Genomic DNA, 16,824 nt, shown 5'->3' with positions numbered 1-16,824 from the left:
AATGCTTGTATCTGCATCTATGCGTAACCCCTCCTCATGAGAAAGACTAAACCTTGCCTCTGTTCACTTGACTGGTCTTTGCTATCTTTAAACCCTATCATCTCATACAGCTGGGAACATGAAACCACTCAATTTTCTTTTCTTCGGCCTCACTAGAGGAGTCTACCATCTTGTCAGGACCTGCTCCTCACAGGAGTAAACAATATGTACACACACAAGAGATGATCTGGGCCACCAATTCAAACCACTGTTTCTACTCCCTCCCCTTAGAGTTTCATGGAGGTAGCCCAGGATCCCCAAACCAACAACCCCAGGAAGAGCAGCAATATCTAGTCTGCTGACCCTTCTTCTTCCAACCCACCCTCAATAGACATCAACCAGGAGAATCCACCTTTTAGGGAATTCAATCTAGCAATAAGTTGTTGGTTTTTTTTGTTTGGTTGTGTTTTTAATTAATTAATTTAGAATATTTCCCCATGGTTCCATGATTCATATTCTTTCCTTCACCTCCTCCCTCTCCTCTCTTGGAGCTGACAAGCAATTCCACTGGGTTATGCATGAAACCTATTTCCATATTAATATTTGCAATAGAGTGATCTTTTAAAGTCAAAATCCCCAGGCATGTCCCCATCAAACCAATCATATGTTTTTCTTCCGAGTTTCTACTCCCACAGTTCTTCCTCAGGATGTGGATAGTGTTCTTTCTCATAAGTCCCTCAGGATTGTCCTGGATCATTGCATTGCTGCTAGTAAAGAAGCCCATTACATTTGATTGTCAGGCAATAGATTTTAAAGGAGCTGAACACCATCTCCTTTCCCTTAGCAGCCATAACTCCTAAAGACCTGGGAGAGGAAATCTTTGACTCTGATAAATGGTTCAATATTAGTTACTTAACCGTTATAAGAGGAAAAATTAGGACACTGGCTGTCAATTAATAATTTTATTAAATCAAAAGTAGTAGGGGGGAAAAGATGGAAAAATAGGAGAAAGATATATAGGCACTTGCAATTATGTGGCTGCCATTAGGGCCTCCTAGACACACTCACAGGGAAGTCCAGCCAGCAACAAATACAGAAGAGAAAAGAGCAAAATCCCCTCTTGCCCCAGTTTATCAAACTTTTTCTCTGCCCACTATCTCACACAGCACATCTAGGGAGCCAACTGTTTGGCTTTCTCTTTTGCCTGGGCCACCCAGGGGTCAGTGTAGAGAGCTTCCACCCTGCCCCCTGTCCCCTGATCTCTTGACTCTATCACTGCCTTTTTCTGGCTGCCATTCTATCCTCATGACCCAATTCACTCAAAGATTTCCTTTACACAATCCTTGCCTCTTGGGCAAGTTCAGGCTCACAGCCAGATAATTGACAGTAGAGGACATCACCTGTGCGACCCCAGAAAAGGGGGAGGATAAATTTCCTTTACACACCCTGTTAACCTCAGTTTCCTCATCTGTAAAAGGAGCTGGAGAAGGAAATGGTAAACCAATCCAGTATCTTTACCAAGAAAACCCCAAATGAGGTCATGAAGAATTGGACACAACAAAGAGATTCCAAGTGATCAAACAAGTGCCAGGTGCTCTGTTAAATTCTGAAGATAAAAAGCACAAATAATCCCTGTTCTCAAGGGATTTACATTCTAATGGAGGAGGTGAAATGTATAGGAATTGAGATATAAAAGATTTATGCAAAGTAGATAGAAGATAACTTTAAAGGAGAAAGCACTAATAGCTAGAGGAACCAAGAAAAGCCTCCTTTAGGAGATGATGTTTGAACTGACTCTGGAAGGAAGTCAGGGATTCTAAGAGTGCTAGGTGAGGAATAATGGATAATACAATTGGAAATATCTTCTGGATCCAGATTGTGAAGGGCTTTAAATATCAAACAGTGGAGTTTATGATGAATCCTTAAGACAATAAGGAGCAACTAGAATTTATTGTGTAGGGGAGTGAGATAGTCAGACCCATATTTTAGGAAAATCACTTTGTCAGGTATGTGGAAAATGGAGTGGAGGAGGGAAAGACTTGATGCAGGAAGGACCAACTAGGAAACTATTAAAATACTCCCTGTTAGAGGTGATAAAAACTTCAACTAGAGGGGGGGGGGGACTGTCTAAGTAGAGAGAATAGAATATAGACATGAACTGTGGAAGTAGAATGGCAAGATATGGCAATTGATTGAGTATGTGAGGTTAAGGATAGTAAGAAAATGAACCTGGGTGATAACCTGGGAGAATAGTGATGCCCTTATCAGAAGTGGGAAAGTTCAGAAAAGAGATAGATTTTAGGGGAAAGATAATATGTTCTGTGTTGGACACACTGATACAGAAATGCCTATGTTGTTTTTATTCAGTTGTTTTTAGTCCTGTCCAACTCTCCATGACCCTATTTGAGTATTTTTTGGCAGGGACCCTAGAATGGTTTGCCATTTTCTTCTCCAGCTCATTTTATAGATAAGGAAACTGAGGCAAAAAGGGTTAAGTGACTTTGCCCAGAGTCATACAGCTACTCAGGAAAATTAGTATCCTTGACTTAAGGCCCAGTACTCTATCCACTGTGCTACCTAGAGAGTTGGAAATAACCAATACGCTGTTGATAATGTTTGATTGGAGTTCCAGAGAAGAAATAGAACTAGATACATATATCTGAGAGCTCTGATTCACTGTAATGACATTACAGTCCTCCATTGCCAGGAGCAACCAGGTAGATGCCACCCTTAAACAAAAGTTCTTTCCTCAGAGGTTCCATCACTACACAAGATGGTGGGACTTCCTTTCAAATCCCACTAAGAGACTAGTTTTAAAGGATCATTTGGTCCAGAATATATTGCCCTGAACCTGTTACCATTCCTGGAGTCTACACATACTCTTTCCTGGGTCACTGCAACAATATCCCAGCCCTTTGTTTCTACTCAGCTACCAGTCAGGTAAGGATCTACAACAATGCCAAGTCTCCCTAAACCATCACCCTAGTGCAATTATCAATAATATGGAAATAGGTCTTGATCAATGACACATGTAAAACCCAATGGAATTGTGCGTGGGCTATGGGGTGGGGGTGGAGGGAGGCGAGGGAAAGACCATGAATCATGTAACCATGGAAAAAATTCTTAATTAATTAAATAAAAAATTTCCATTAAAAATAATTTAATAAATTAAAAAAAAACAATGCCAAGTCTCAGGACCTATTGTTCCCATCTCTATCATTGGTAGAGGGGGAGTTATGCCATTTCTACTCTCCTTTGTGGTAACAGAGCATGACTATAGCCTTTCATTTCCATAAAGCCCCTCAAATGATCAGGTAGAGGGCCCTGTGATCTGTCTCCTTGCCTTCCTACTGTATTTTCTATCACAACAATGTACAACACCAAAACTCAGAGAAGACCCCCCTAGGGTATCAGTCATAGTTCTGGTGACCTCCTCAGGTTTTATGGCAACTTCTATGAAATCCCCTTGGTTCTACCAATCTTGAGTGTTTTCCCAGACTCTAAAATTAGCCTAAGTTTTATGAGGAGTATCCATTACACCATGGAATTCAGCCCCCATCCTACTTAGGGAAATCCCTCCTCCCCATTCTGTCCCTGATACATTTCTCTGAGGTAGCTTACAAAGGTGAATATGTGTGTGTGTGTGTGTGTGTGTGTGTGTGTGTGTGTGTGTGTTTATGCACAGTGCTTTAATTAGAAATGAATAAAAACAAATCATCTGGTGGGATCACAGATCATAGACTTTGAACTGACAATGACCTTAGAGGCCATGTAGTTCAATGCTCTCAGTTTGTATAGGAGGAAACTAAGGTCTAGAGAAGTTCAATGTTTTGATCAAAATCTGCAGATAGGGTTTGAATTCATGCATTCTGACTCCAAAGCTAATTCAGTTTTTATTGTACAACACTGCTTGCTTCCACAGCCCTTTGATCCTTTTCAGAGCAGGCATGAATCCGTATGAGTCTTGACGGAAGTAAAAATAAACATTTGTTCAGTTGTCACTCAGATGTGTGGGAGCAGGCAAACACATTCATCCTGGACTTTTCACTCAGGGCAAAACTTCTCTGGTAGATCAAGGTCTAGTTTATTGATATAATAGCTTAGCATTTACAGAGTGCTTTAAGGTTTGCAAAGCAATTTACATATGTTAACTCATTTGGCATGGTACAAGAACTTGGGTTTCTGCTGGTCACTTCCAAGGAAATGTAGGCTCCAAAGGCAGAATATATCTAGGAGTTTTCTTTTTCATTTTCTTCAATGAACATTGAAGAAAAGGGAATGAAAAAAATTAATGCTTGGTAGTTGAAAAAATGAAATAAAATATACAGATATATATGGTGCTGATCTCAAATCCAGGAGACAGCAGTCATAGTTTCTCCCTTTAGCTTTGCTAAAAATCTAGGTAACATTCTCTCTCTACTTCTCTGTTGTGGAAAGGAAACAAGACTGACAGTTTGTGGGGGAAGGGCCCAACTGGGAGTGGCAGTTGGGTCTTGGGACTAGCATTGCCTTCTGGGGGGGGGGGGGGGTCCTGGTGTTGGAGGAGAGAGGAGCTTGTTCAACCCAGTCTGGAGTGGCATGCTCTTCTTGGTTCAGCCCAAAGACACAGGCTTCTAAAGGTTAGAATTGTTCTTGTTTGCTTTCTGTCTATTGCTAAGATTCTGAATTAGAACAATGAGAGTGGACGGGAGTGGGACAAACTCTCCACCAGCCTCTGGGGCCTGGCCTCAGGTCTGAAGCTGAGAAAAACTCCAATCCCAACTAGTTATTAAACGTTATATTTTGAATTCCCAGTCAGATAAGTGGACTATCTTTACTGATCATAGAGGGAGCTGAACTTCAGTTTCAGTCATTCAAAGACAAACAGACCTCTTTGGACCCCTGCAGTTTCCTTTCAGCAGGGGGCATCTCCCTCCCTTGCCTCACCAAGCAATATTCCCTCTCTCCCCTTAACTCCTCATTACCCCTATACAAACCTCCCATTATTCCCCATTTATCCCCATTTTTCCCAATCCTATTTCCTTTCCCAATAAATATATTACACTGTCTCTCTCTCCTCCCTCTCCCTTTCCCTCTTTCCTTCTCTCTTTCCCTCTCCTTTTCTCCTTCTCTCCCTCTCTCCTCTCTGCCTGCCTCCCTTCCCAGTCCCTCCACCCCTTTCCTCCCCGCTACTCTTCCCCACTCCCTTCCCTCCCTCTGTCTATCTCTGTCTCCCTTTTCTCCCCATTCTTCTACTCCCTCTTCTCTTCCTTTTCCCTCCCCTCCTCCCTCTCTCTTTCGTCCTCCCCTTCTTTCTCCTCTCTCTCTTCCTTCCCCCTCCTCTCTCTCTTTTTCTTTCTCTCTCCCCCTCTTTTCTTTCTCCCTCCTTTCTTCCTTTCTCTCTTGATGTTTTCTATTTTTATCTCTTTTCCACAACAATCTGCCCAAGCAATAGTTCTATAACACAGTTCTGACTGTCGCTCTCTTCTTGAAAAATCTTCAATAACTCCCTATTGGCTTTAGATCAAAATATATAACTGCTCATCCTAGCATTAGCATAGCCCCTTATAATATGATTCCATTCCACCATTCCGGACTTACTTTACATTGTTCCCTTTCAAATAAAATAATGTTTGTTAAGCATTTAGCATAGTATCTGGCATGCAGTGGGTATTTAATAAATATTCGTTACCTCCTTCTTTCCACGTGGTCTATTCCCTCTATTTTTAGAACCTTCAGTTTCTTTTAAAGTATAGCTCAAAAGCCAGCTTCTACCTAAAGATTTTCCTAATCTCCTACTTTTATGTGTTTTCTCACTCTTGTAGTTATCTCCTGTTTACACATCTAATAATAATAATGTCTAGCATTTACTCTAAAGGTTGCAAAGTATTTTTTTAGTAAACATTTTCTCATTTTATCCTGAGAACAATTTGAAGGACAGGTAGTATTATTATTCCTGTTTTACAGTTGGAAAAACCAAGGCAGAAAATGGTTCTGTGTTTGTCGAACCTGTGTATGCAGCAAGATTTGAACTCAGGTCTTCTTGATTCCAGATCCAGTGCTCTTTTCATTGATTTGCCCAGAAAGAAGAGGTAATACTTGAAAAGTGCTTTGCAAATCCTAAGATACCATGTAAATATTAGTTATTATTGTTATTAGAAAGCAAATAGATCGCTTAATGGACAGAGCACCAGATTTAGCATCATGGAGAGCTGAATTCAAATTACACCTCAAACACTATTGATATACACCTAGGCAAGTCATCTAATCCCTGTCTGACTTAGTTTTCTTTGTCTGTAAAAATCAGGATAATAAATTGGCTGTACCTCACAGGATTATTGGGAGAATAAAGGTAATATTTGCAAGGTTTAGAAACCTAAAAATACTGCCTATTATTATCTGTTTGTGTGTTCTGTCCTCCAAGAGAATATCAGTGTCTTGATAGAGGGAATTTTTTATTTGTCTTTGACTTTGCGAATCCAACATCTGTTACAGTGCCTTGGACATAATGAAAACCTTATTAGGTATTTGTTTAATTGAATTTAATAAAAGATTTCATTTTTTTTTAAGGGAGGCAGCATAGAGGTGGGTCCTTTAAGGAGATGTCATTGAAAGATATGGACCAGAATTATACAGGATGAGAAGTTGTAGCTTGACTGTGACCTGAGCCAGTGGAATGAGTGCTTAAGTCAGGGAGCCATTGAGATGCAGGCTGATGTACTCTAAGTTGTTGTTGTTTTTAAGGGGATAGCTGGGTGGTGTGATAGAGACATGAGAGAGAGAGATTTTTGCAGGACTTGTGGACCAAGATGCAAAGAATGCAAGAGCCTGGGTTCCAAAGGAATGTCCCTGGTTGGTGGCAGTTTGAGCTGCCAGGTGGGAGGGACTTTTGGTTTTTGTGTCTGGGACTGGGAGACACACTCTCTCTCCTTGGAGATTTGAAGCTGGCTGAAAAACTTTTGTGAGGTTGATTTGATTTTTTTGTTTTTCTCTGACTCTGAGCAATGGAAGCTGTTCAGGGGAGAAGCTTTTGAGTTGGTGATCTATAAGAGAGCTGAGCTGGCCAGGAGAAAAGGAGAGACTTTGAATTTTGTTTCTTTTTGGGGTTAAGCTGAGAGATCTGGCTGATTTGTGAAAAAATAGAAAGAAGATTTTGAACTACTATTGTCCTCCATCTTTCTAACTGTCTAAGAGTCACACTTGTGACTCCCCCAAGCCCTCAATTTTATCTCATTTAGATTTGGGAAATCCTTATCCCCCTTACCTCAGTTTCCCATCCTGTTGTCCCAATTAACCCTCTGACTGAGAAAGCAACTGGAGCATCTTTATAGTTCACTCAGGAGGGAGGGAAGAAACAAAAGCTTCAAGAAGATTTGGGAGGTGAGGGAGGCAAAAGGGAGAGATTGGTTAAGGGAGGGAGTGAGGGAGGAAGGAGGTGAAGAAGTAGAATGATCCATTAGTCATCAGTAGGAATCAATAGGCAGAAACCCCAGAGTAAACCCCAGGGCAGTCCCTTATAAGCAGTGTCCCCTGTGTATTAGCATCTCTGTGTAGTGGCATCCCCCAGCATCATTTTTGTTCTACCTCCATTACCAATAAGCAGGTTCAATTTCCTATAGGCAGCCCTCTCTAGACACAGTCAGCCAGAGAATAACAGTCATTGCTGTAGAAACAGGTTCCGCATCAATTTACCCTCTCCATTTCAATCAGTAACAGTTTTCAGTCAGTTTATTCTTTATTTCAATTGGCACCCCAGTAGTTTGGCAATACCCAACAATCTCACAAGCAGGAAAGACAGTAAAGATGTTTAAACAAGTAGTTTTTGGTGTGGTGGTTTTGACAGCCATCGTAGCTTTTGGGTTTACCATATTCTTTACAGCAAACTGACTCAAATGGTAGTAGAGACTGTGCATTATATAGGAAACTTGACAATGACTGTGTTACAATTACCTTTCCAAAATGAATTAGTTCTATGGCAAGTCCTGGCACAAGTATATGTACTATTCATGGCTGTGTTGCAGACTTTAACACGTGAGGAAAGTTTTCAGATTCATGGTTCCCCTGAAGGCAGAGAAGGTTATGGCCATTGACAATGACTTGGACAAAATGATTAAAGCAGTGTTTGAACAACTCATTAAGGAAAAGGGTTTAGATCTAGTTATGGGCAAGGACAATGGGCAATCAGAGAATGAACCTCAGGAAAATGAGAGGAGCAATGAAAATGAGAACCAGGCTGCTAGTGCCCCTGAGAAAATATGTCCATTGAAGGAAGTCACCAAGCTTACAACTAATGCTGGTACTATTCACACTAAGGCTCATAGACAATTCACTCCACAAGAACTTGAGTCCATTAAACATCAATTTCCAAAATTTGTGGACAATCCTTTTAAAGCCCATAAGGAGCTTAAACGGGCATTCAAGATCTTTGGTCCTGATTTCAAAGATATTGATTTCCTTTTATCAGAATTATTCAGTTCCCATGAAAAAAGGAAATTCATGGAGAAAACTAGATCTGAAACCAATTTAACAAACTGGCCCACTCCAGATCAAAGAATTGATTCAGATTTCTTTATTTCAGTGGCTCAGTAGATAGAAAGCCAGAACTAGAGATAGCAGGTCCCGGGTTCAAATCTGACCTCAGACCCTTCCTAGCTTATGTGACTCTTGGCAAGTCACTTAACCCCTGTTGCCTACCCCTTGCTTGGTATAGATTCTAAGACAAAAGAAAACAAGGATTTTTGTTTTGTTTTGTTTTGTGTTTTTAACAAATTTATGTAAAGGATTGATTTGTTTTTCTCTCTTCATGATCTATGTCTATCCTACTTAAATGACAGATCAGAAGCTATGAGAGTGCCATGAATACCAATGACCTTTTAGTTAACTTTGCATTAAATTTAGAAAGAAGGCTTGGGACACCATAGCTGTTAGAAGTACATTTCTATTAAACATAGTGTTGGACCCAAATACCTTTCTTTAGACTCATCGCCATATTTATACCTGTTTGTTGTCCATTTGTTCAGTTGTATCTGACTGTGACTCTTCATGACCTCCTGGAGCATATAGCACACAAGGTCTTTCTGTCTTCCACTCTCTCTCAAAGTCTGTCCAAGTTCATGTTCATCGTTTCCACGACACTTATCTACCCATCTCAGCCTCTGCCATGCCCTTCTCCTTTGCCTTCAGCCTTCGCCCACATCAGGGCTGTCTTCTCATTATGTGGCTAAAGTATTGAAGCTTCAGCTCCAGCATTTGACCTACACCAATACCCATATCTGTACCTAGATATACTTATATTTATGTCCATCCTCATCCCCATGTCTATCCCTTCCTTTAAACCCATGCCTATATCCGTATTTTTAGCTCTATCCATTTCCAAACACAAACATGTCCTGATAGTGAAAGGGCAGCTAAGAGGCAGAGTGGATAGAATGCCAGGTCTGGAGTCAAAAAAGACCTAAGTGCAGATCTGACCTTAGACACTTACTAGCTGTATGGCCTTGAGCAAGTCGCATAACCCTGTTTGCCTCAGTTTTCTCATCTGTAAAATAATCTGGAGAAGGAAATGGCAAACCAGCATCTTTGCCAAGAAAACCCCAAATGGGGTCATGAAGTCATATATGACTGAAACAATCAAACAACAATCTCTATCTCTAGCTATACCCAACTCCATCCCCATGCCCATAACCATACCTGTTTTCCATTCCTTTATCATATCCATATCCATTCCGCTATCTATGTCTATACCCATATCTATAATACATCATACCTATACCTATTGTATATACCTATATATACTTATATTTGAGCATATTGTTTGTATAATGTGCCTATACCTATACCCAGACCTGGATCTAGAATCAGGAAGTCTCGTGTTCAAATCCAGCCTTGGCTATACCATCTGTACCCCCTGGGTAAAATCACTTGACTTATGAGAAAGGACACTATTCACATCTCAAGAAAGAACTGTGGGAGCAGAAACACAGACGAAAAACAACTGCTTGATCACATGGTCGATGGGGATATGATTGGGGATGTGGACCCTAAGCTATCACCCTGGTGCAAACATTAATAATATAGAAATAGGTTCTGATCAAGGACACACATAAAACCCAGTGGAATTGCTTGTTGGCTACAAGAGGAGGGGAGGGAAAGAACATGATTAATGTAACTGTGGAAAAATATTCTAAATTAATTCATTAATTAACTAAACTAAAAGAAATCACTTGACTTCTGTCTACCTCCAGTTTTTTTAAATATATAAAATGGAGATAACAGCATCTACCTCCCAGGGCTGTTGCAAAGCTAAAATGAGAAACTTGTAAAATATCTTATAAACCTTTAAAGAGCTATATAATTATATTCTATATTAATTTTATATTTATGATATATAAAGAATCTATGACATGTTAATATAATATTATACATTAATTTAGCTATATTTATCTATGCCCATATGCATACATATTTTCATATCTACACCTATATATCTATACCCACATCTATACTATAACCTATATGTGTGTATATACATATATCTACATATAATAATAATATAGAATGTCTATGTGTATGTAGTGTTATTGTAGGATTGTTAGGGGAAATAACAAGAGGGAAAACATAAATATTTTAAGTTTATTGTTGGGAAGGTTGAGAGGAAGGAGGGTAAAAGGGTAAGGGAAGGTTATTGATCTTAATTCCAGAACTAATTCCCTTAAAACTATCTTAATGGCTAACTTATCTATGCTAAATCAATTAAGTTTCCCCAAACACAATCTCACAAAATAGAGTCCAGTATATGAGCCAAGATCCCAGAAGAAAATGTCCAAAATAGGTCCAGTAGAGAAGTGGTTCTTTGGTTTTCTGTCCAGCTACCAGCAGCCAGTCCAAGAAGGTTTTCTCTCACTCAAGTTGGTATAGTCCAAAGGGCCAGAAACCTGGTAGACAGATGGAAAATCTCCCATCTCCAACAGCTTCCTCTAGGAGGCTGTTACAGTTGGGACATTAGAATTCTTGACTCAGGCTCACCATGTGACCTTCCGGCACATGTCCCTGTCAATCAAATGGAAGTTCATATTGCAAAAATCCTTTTGCAGTCTTCCTTTTCTTATTACATATTTTCATATCTACCCCTATATATCTATACCCACATCTATCCTATAACCTATATTTGTACCTACACATATATCTCCAGATAATAATAATATAGCCTATCTATGTGTATGTGTATATATATATATATATATATATATACACACACACACACATATATTCTTGGCTTCTATGTTCTACTAGCAATATAATCTATGTGCATTGATAAACTAATCATAAATGTCATTTTTCCTCTTTCCAGTATAGGAATTTTCAATGTGTAAAGTGTCATCTTTAAGGAATTAAACACAGTTTACTGAGCCCTTATATTTGGATGATCTAAAGGTTATTTGCCAAGAACAAGACTCTTTTAGAAATGCTCTGTTGAAAACAGTGGACGATGAAAGCCCGGGTTATAGCAAAATTGGGTTTTTTTCTCCATCGATTCCTCTTCATAACAGCTTTGGCAATAATGTTTTATTGCATTTGGAGCTTAGCTCTATTGAAATCGATGGAGCATTTCTATCAAATCTGCGTATGAACCTCATTGATTTCTGTGGAACTGAGCTCCAAAGCACCAAAACATCATGGTTAGCACAGTTATTGCCTCTATTTGTTTAAAAGAAATGCAGAAGCTACAAGTCCTGATTAAAGGTGATTATGGGTGGAAAAGTAATTTTTTGCCTCACAGTCTTTTGGATAACACCCAAATTGTTAACATGACAGTGTAATAATCAGAAAACAGGTATTACAGAGAGCAATTAGGTGTAAAATGCATGAGATTTGTTCTTGTTAAGGTGATGATTATTCAGCCCTGGTGAGCTTTTGACATTTAACAGCTCTGGCATATATTAAGCTCATTCATACAAATGTAACTTTTAAGTACCGAGTTTGTTGGCCCCAGCAAAGATCTCAATAACTCAAATTAATGTTTGGTAGTGTCTTATTTTTGCATATCAGGGCTCTTCCAGCCACTAGGAAGCCCCAAGCAGATGTCTATTCGGAGGGGAATCCAGTTATAGTACACTCTATCCTGAGCATGTGACATAAAATCCAACTATGGCACACATGCACTTATCTATCCCAGGAGAAGAACTCATTCACTTTGTGTGTTGTCTGGTATAATCTCATCTGTAAAACTTCTCTCACTTCTGTTTGCTGTCAACCTGAATAAATGGGTTTACTTGTGGTTCTGTCTGTGTGGGCTTTGTGGAGCTGGCATTTGTTGGGAAGGGAGGCAAACCTTTGGATATATAGCTTAGAGCACTCTTTTTCCCATTAAGGGATAGGATTCCTTTTTGGATAAAGGAGCAAGGCTTGAACCAAAAAATAGATATGTGCAAAGATAGATTGTGTTATTGTGAGGAACATGTCCTGACAAGATGGTGGACTCCTCTCATGAGCCTGTGTAATGGAGTAAGAAGAAAAGAAAATTGATTTGTTTTATATTCTAGCTGAAGCCCCTTTTCCCCACAGAAGGACATGATGAGGAACGCACGATAGGTTAGTGCTTTAAGAGGTGAAGTTGCTTTACTTGAATGCGAATGATTAGAGTCATAAATTGCATTCTGATCAGCTGGTTCTTTTGACCAGATTATAACTCTAGAAACCAGTCAATAGTGAATGAGGGGAGGACTTGATTCATGTTAATAAAAGGGAGTCTGTGTACTCCCAACCTTGTACCAAGCACTTCATCTTAGATAATGTTTTCAAGGTGCTCCCTCCTTTTCAGGAGTCCCAGGATAGTCATCAAGGGGGGAAAAGGCATTATCTAGTACCTTGGCTTTCAGATTTTTGCTTTGAGATCTTTGGAACCCAGTAATTTCTAAAGGGGGATGAGATGGAACTGGAATGCTTCCCAATTTACTCAAGGTCAGCCAATGAGGGAGAATGTGGATGACCTTATCTATGAACCCAGGTGCTTTGGGGCTTTCTGGGCCCAGATGGTCATTGACCTATAGAGGTATAACTGGGCAAACAAGATTTCAGCTGATTGTCAGCTGATTTCGGGAATTTAAGCAAAAGAAAGCAATGAGCAATTAAATCTACACAAGTCCACAGGAGAGTAGCCAATTAATATGAATGTGAATCTTTCCAGGGAGTTCTGCCCTTCAAAAATCTCACTAGTTCCAGGAGAAAGGCCTTGGGTTATTGTCTCATGTCAGTAGCAAAGACCTCTGATTGGAAATGTTCTTGATTTTTTTTATCCTTTGAGATTTTACATGTGCATATGGTAACTAAGATTTCATTTGGGGATGGGAAACAAGAATAAACTTCTAATTCACAAAACCAAGGGAGAAAGGTCTTAATTATAGCTACATGTAAACAGGCACCTCTCTTCTAACAACCAATATCAATTCTTTTATGTTCTCCAAAGGAGAAGGAAGAACATTTCTAGTTTAAAAAAAATTTTTTTTAATATTTGTCTTTCAGCACATAATAGAGAGCCATAGAAACCATGATATTTTGAAATGGATTATAACTGTTATTGTGTAAGGAGACCTTCAACACATGGTGGTCCCAAACAGAAAAACTAGAACAAGTAGGTGAAAATAAACTTTGACCTAAGGAAAAATTCTTAACCAATAGAGCTATCTAAATGGCTGTCTTGCACTTAGTTTTACCTTGCCGGAATTTGGCTTCCATGCCATTCTGTCTGTCTCTCTGTCTCTCTGACTCTCTCTCTGTCTCTCTCTTTCTGTCTCTCTGTCTCTCTGTATCTGTCTCTCTGTCTCTCTCTCTCTCTCTCACTGCCCCTGGTCAGTACTAGGCAAATTAAAAGACTGCAATTGGTTCCCGTAAAGTGGAGGAAGGGACAGGAAGTGATGTGGAAAAAGGATTATAAAACATGAACTTCCTGTCGAGAGGACCGTGGACCTTGGACCTTCTCCTTGGGACTGTTCTTTGGAGAGCTTTGACCTTGGACCTTCAACCTTGGCTCTTGCACTGCTTCTTGGAGGGCTGCTCCTGGATCTTCTTCTTTAGGCTGCCGTATTGGAGGACTTCTCCTTGGGACTTGGCCTTTGCTCTTCTCCTTTGGAGTTCGTCTTGGGTGGGTGAATAGCTGCCTTTCTTTCCTGGCTTCTGGAGAGATTGGTTCCAGAGATCTCTGCTGTGGCTTTGGAGGAAGCTACTTCAGTGGAACTCTAGCTGAAGACACCATCAAACTCAGGGAAGCCCCTATGGAGCCGAGCCTCACTTCACTGGAGAACGACTAGTAGGCTTGTTAAAACCTGTCTCTTTAAATATTATTCTTGTAACCAAGGAATAATGTTCTAAATTGATCAATTAAATAAAACTAAAACAAAAAAAAGATAAAAAAATCTGTCTCTTTAACTACCTTTTTCCATTTTCACTTTCTACCTCTTTGTAAATAAAGCTACTAAAGTAATTTTTGACTTGTTATAATATTTTTAAATTGATGACCACAATATTACTATTGAATTCTCATATTTAACATAAAACCTAATTTTATATTCTTACAAATGTCATTAATGTATAAATTGCTCTCCTTATTCTGTACTCTTCACTCTACATCATTTCATATACTTAATGTACTGAAATCATTATTTTTTAAAATAATTTCTTATGGGTCAATAATATTCCATTACATTCTTATACCATAATTTAACTGCTTGAGGATTCTTTTTCAGGTTGGAACAAATGATTGCTGAATTCTTTTCAGGCTCTAAAATTCTGTGATTTTGTGGTGGAGTTGGTTGTGTCATCTACTCAAGGACAAGAGGAAACCTTTTTCACAGGAATTTCATCATCTTGCCTTGAGATTCTCATGTTAATTATACACAAATGGATGGCCATGAGGGCAATTACATCTGTGTAGAGGATGAAGTAGAGGAATTTTACAAAGATTCATGGCTAGAATATGGATATAGAAGGGAATGCCTATAATGGGGATTGTTTGTTTGTTTTTCTTTCTTTTCCTTCCTGGTATAAATAGCCATTTAGTTGTGTCCAATTCTTTGTAACCTGATTTAGGATTTTCTAGGCAAAGACAATGGAATGGTTTGCTATTTCCTTCTCCATGAAGGAACCAAGACAAACAGGGCTAAGTCACACTGTCTGAGACAGGGCTGGCATGCTATCCACTGTGCCACCTACCCACCCTTAATGATAATAGCAGGGAGTACTTAATTCTCCCATCTTCAACTAGAGGTAGTAGAAAGGAACTCCATAGAATTTAACTAATCCAACCAAGTTACCCCCAAGAAACTTTAATTGGGAAGAAACTGGGGTATTTTGTCAAGTTTTTAGACTTATAAACAGTGTTGATGTGGACAGTCAACACAGTGTTCTGGTGTTTGAAGAAAAAAAGATATCAGATATCAAGAATCCTGGTCTGTGTTCTTGATTCCTGGACAAACTTGGGTATGAAGCAAAAGATGATCAGGAAACAAGAACACAAGGGAGAAACTTTAGAGTGGAGATGGCCCTGGTCGGCACTCTATTTGGGCCCTAAGGTTGCCATGACAGGAAAACTCAGAAATTCTCCCTGGATAGTTCAATGATTGGGTCCTGTGGTAGAGAAGCTTTTCTCTTATGGGGAAAAAGAGCTATTAATGTAATTTGCTAAAAACTGCAGTAAACTTTAAACAAGATGACAGAAGCACTAGCTACATACATCTTCTTCTTTAGGCTGCCGTATTGGAGGACTTCTCCTTGGGACTTGGCCTTTGCTCTTCTCCTTTGGAGTTCGTCTTGGGTGGGTGAATAGCTGCCTTTCTTTCCATATGGAGAAAGACAGGAGGAATGATTATTGGGTCTTAGCTTCTAGGAATAGCAAAGAACTTCAGGCAACTGATAATAGCCACTACTGGATGGGTACCAGGCAGAACTACAAAAGGAATAATAATGGGTACCACCTCCTGGAGACTATGAAAAACCTGAGTAGATAAGTTATATTAGGAAACTCTAAGAAATAATGTTAGGTGTCTTACTTAGTTCATGGCTATGTATGTGACCCTGATCAAGTCACTTAACCCAATTTGCCTTAGTTTCCTCATCTGTAGAATGAGCTACAGAAGGATATGGCAAACCAATCCATTATCTTGACCAAGAAAACCCCAAATGGAGTCATGATGAGTCAGACATGATTGAAAAACGATTTAACAACAACATAAGCAATGGAAGGGATATAAGACTCTGGGAAAGGGCTACTCATGAGCAGAGACCATTATTCATATCTCATATGAAAACTTCTATGATGAGTTTATATGATAAATTGAATTTTATGATGAATTATATATATATATAATTATGGAGTACAAATAAACTTTTTATCTTTGAGCTTTTTGAACTACCTGCTTTAAGGGTGATTGATGACAAGTGCTAGGTGTTTTCATATAATGATGTTGATGGGGTTTTTGAGTAAAGACAATGAAAGTAGGCAGATCCTCTGTAATGTAATTGGTCTCTCCTCATATGATGAGAGGCTTTGATATAAACATTAGAGATATGAGGTGAGGAGTAAGATCACATGTTGAGGACAAATATTCATATTGTAATGATGGAGAGTAGGAAAAAAAACCGTTGGGAGACCTCTACAGAAATTGAGGCAGAAATGGCAGTTGGAAACTGAACAAGGACTTCTGGGAAATTCTCCTGAGGAAGGGTTTTGGGTGCTGAGACACAGAAGGGAGTGGAAGGAGGAGCTGTTTCTCAGGGCCATTCAAGTCACCTTTGGAGATTTCTGAAACTGACAGAAATCTTAATATTGCAGGTTCCTATTTAAAACATCACTGGTTCCTGTCAAGAAACCTA

General features: G+C 39.3%; 1 long non-coding RNA gene across 1 annotated transcript in view; it reads left to right on the top strand.

Moving 5' to 3' along the window:
* The first annotated feature begins 5,696 nt into the window (after positions 1–5,696).
* LOC103093044 (uncharacterized) overlaps positions 5,697–16,824 on the top strand; it is a 29,217-nt gene continuing 18,089 nt past the window's right edge. The window contains exon 1 of the long non-coding RNA XR_469826.2: positions 5,697–6,050. This is a non-coding gene — a long non-coding RNA (uncharacterized LOC103093044). The remainder of the gene's footprint in view (positions 6,051–16,824) is intronic.

The sequence above is a fragment of the Monodelphis domestica genome, chromosome 7 (genome assembly GCF_027887165.1).
Source record: "Monodelphis domestica isolate mMonDom1 chromosome 7, mMonDom1.pri, whole genome shotgun sequence".
Taxonomy (NCBI): Eukaryota; Metazoa; Chordata; class Mammalia; order Didelphimorphia; family Didelphidae; genus Monodelphis; species Monodelphis domestica.
Note: the sequence above shows the minus strand (reverse complement) of the source record. Positions and strands in the feature narration are given on the sequence as shown.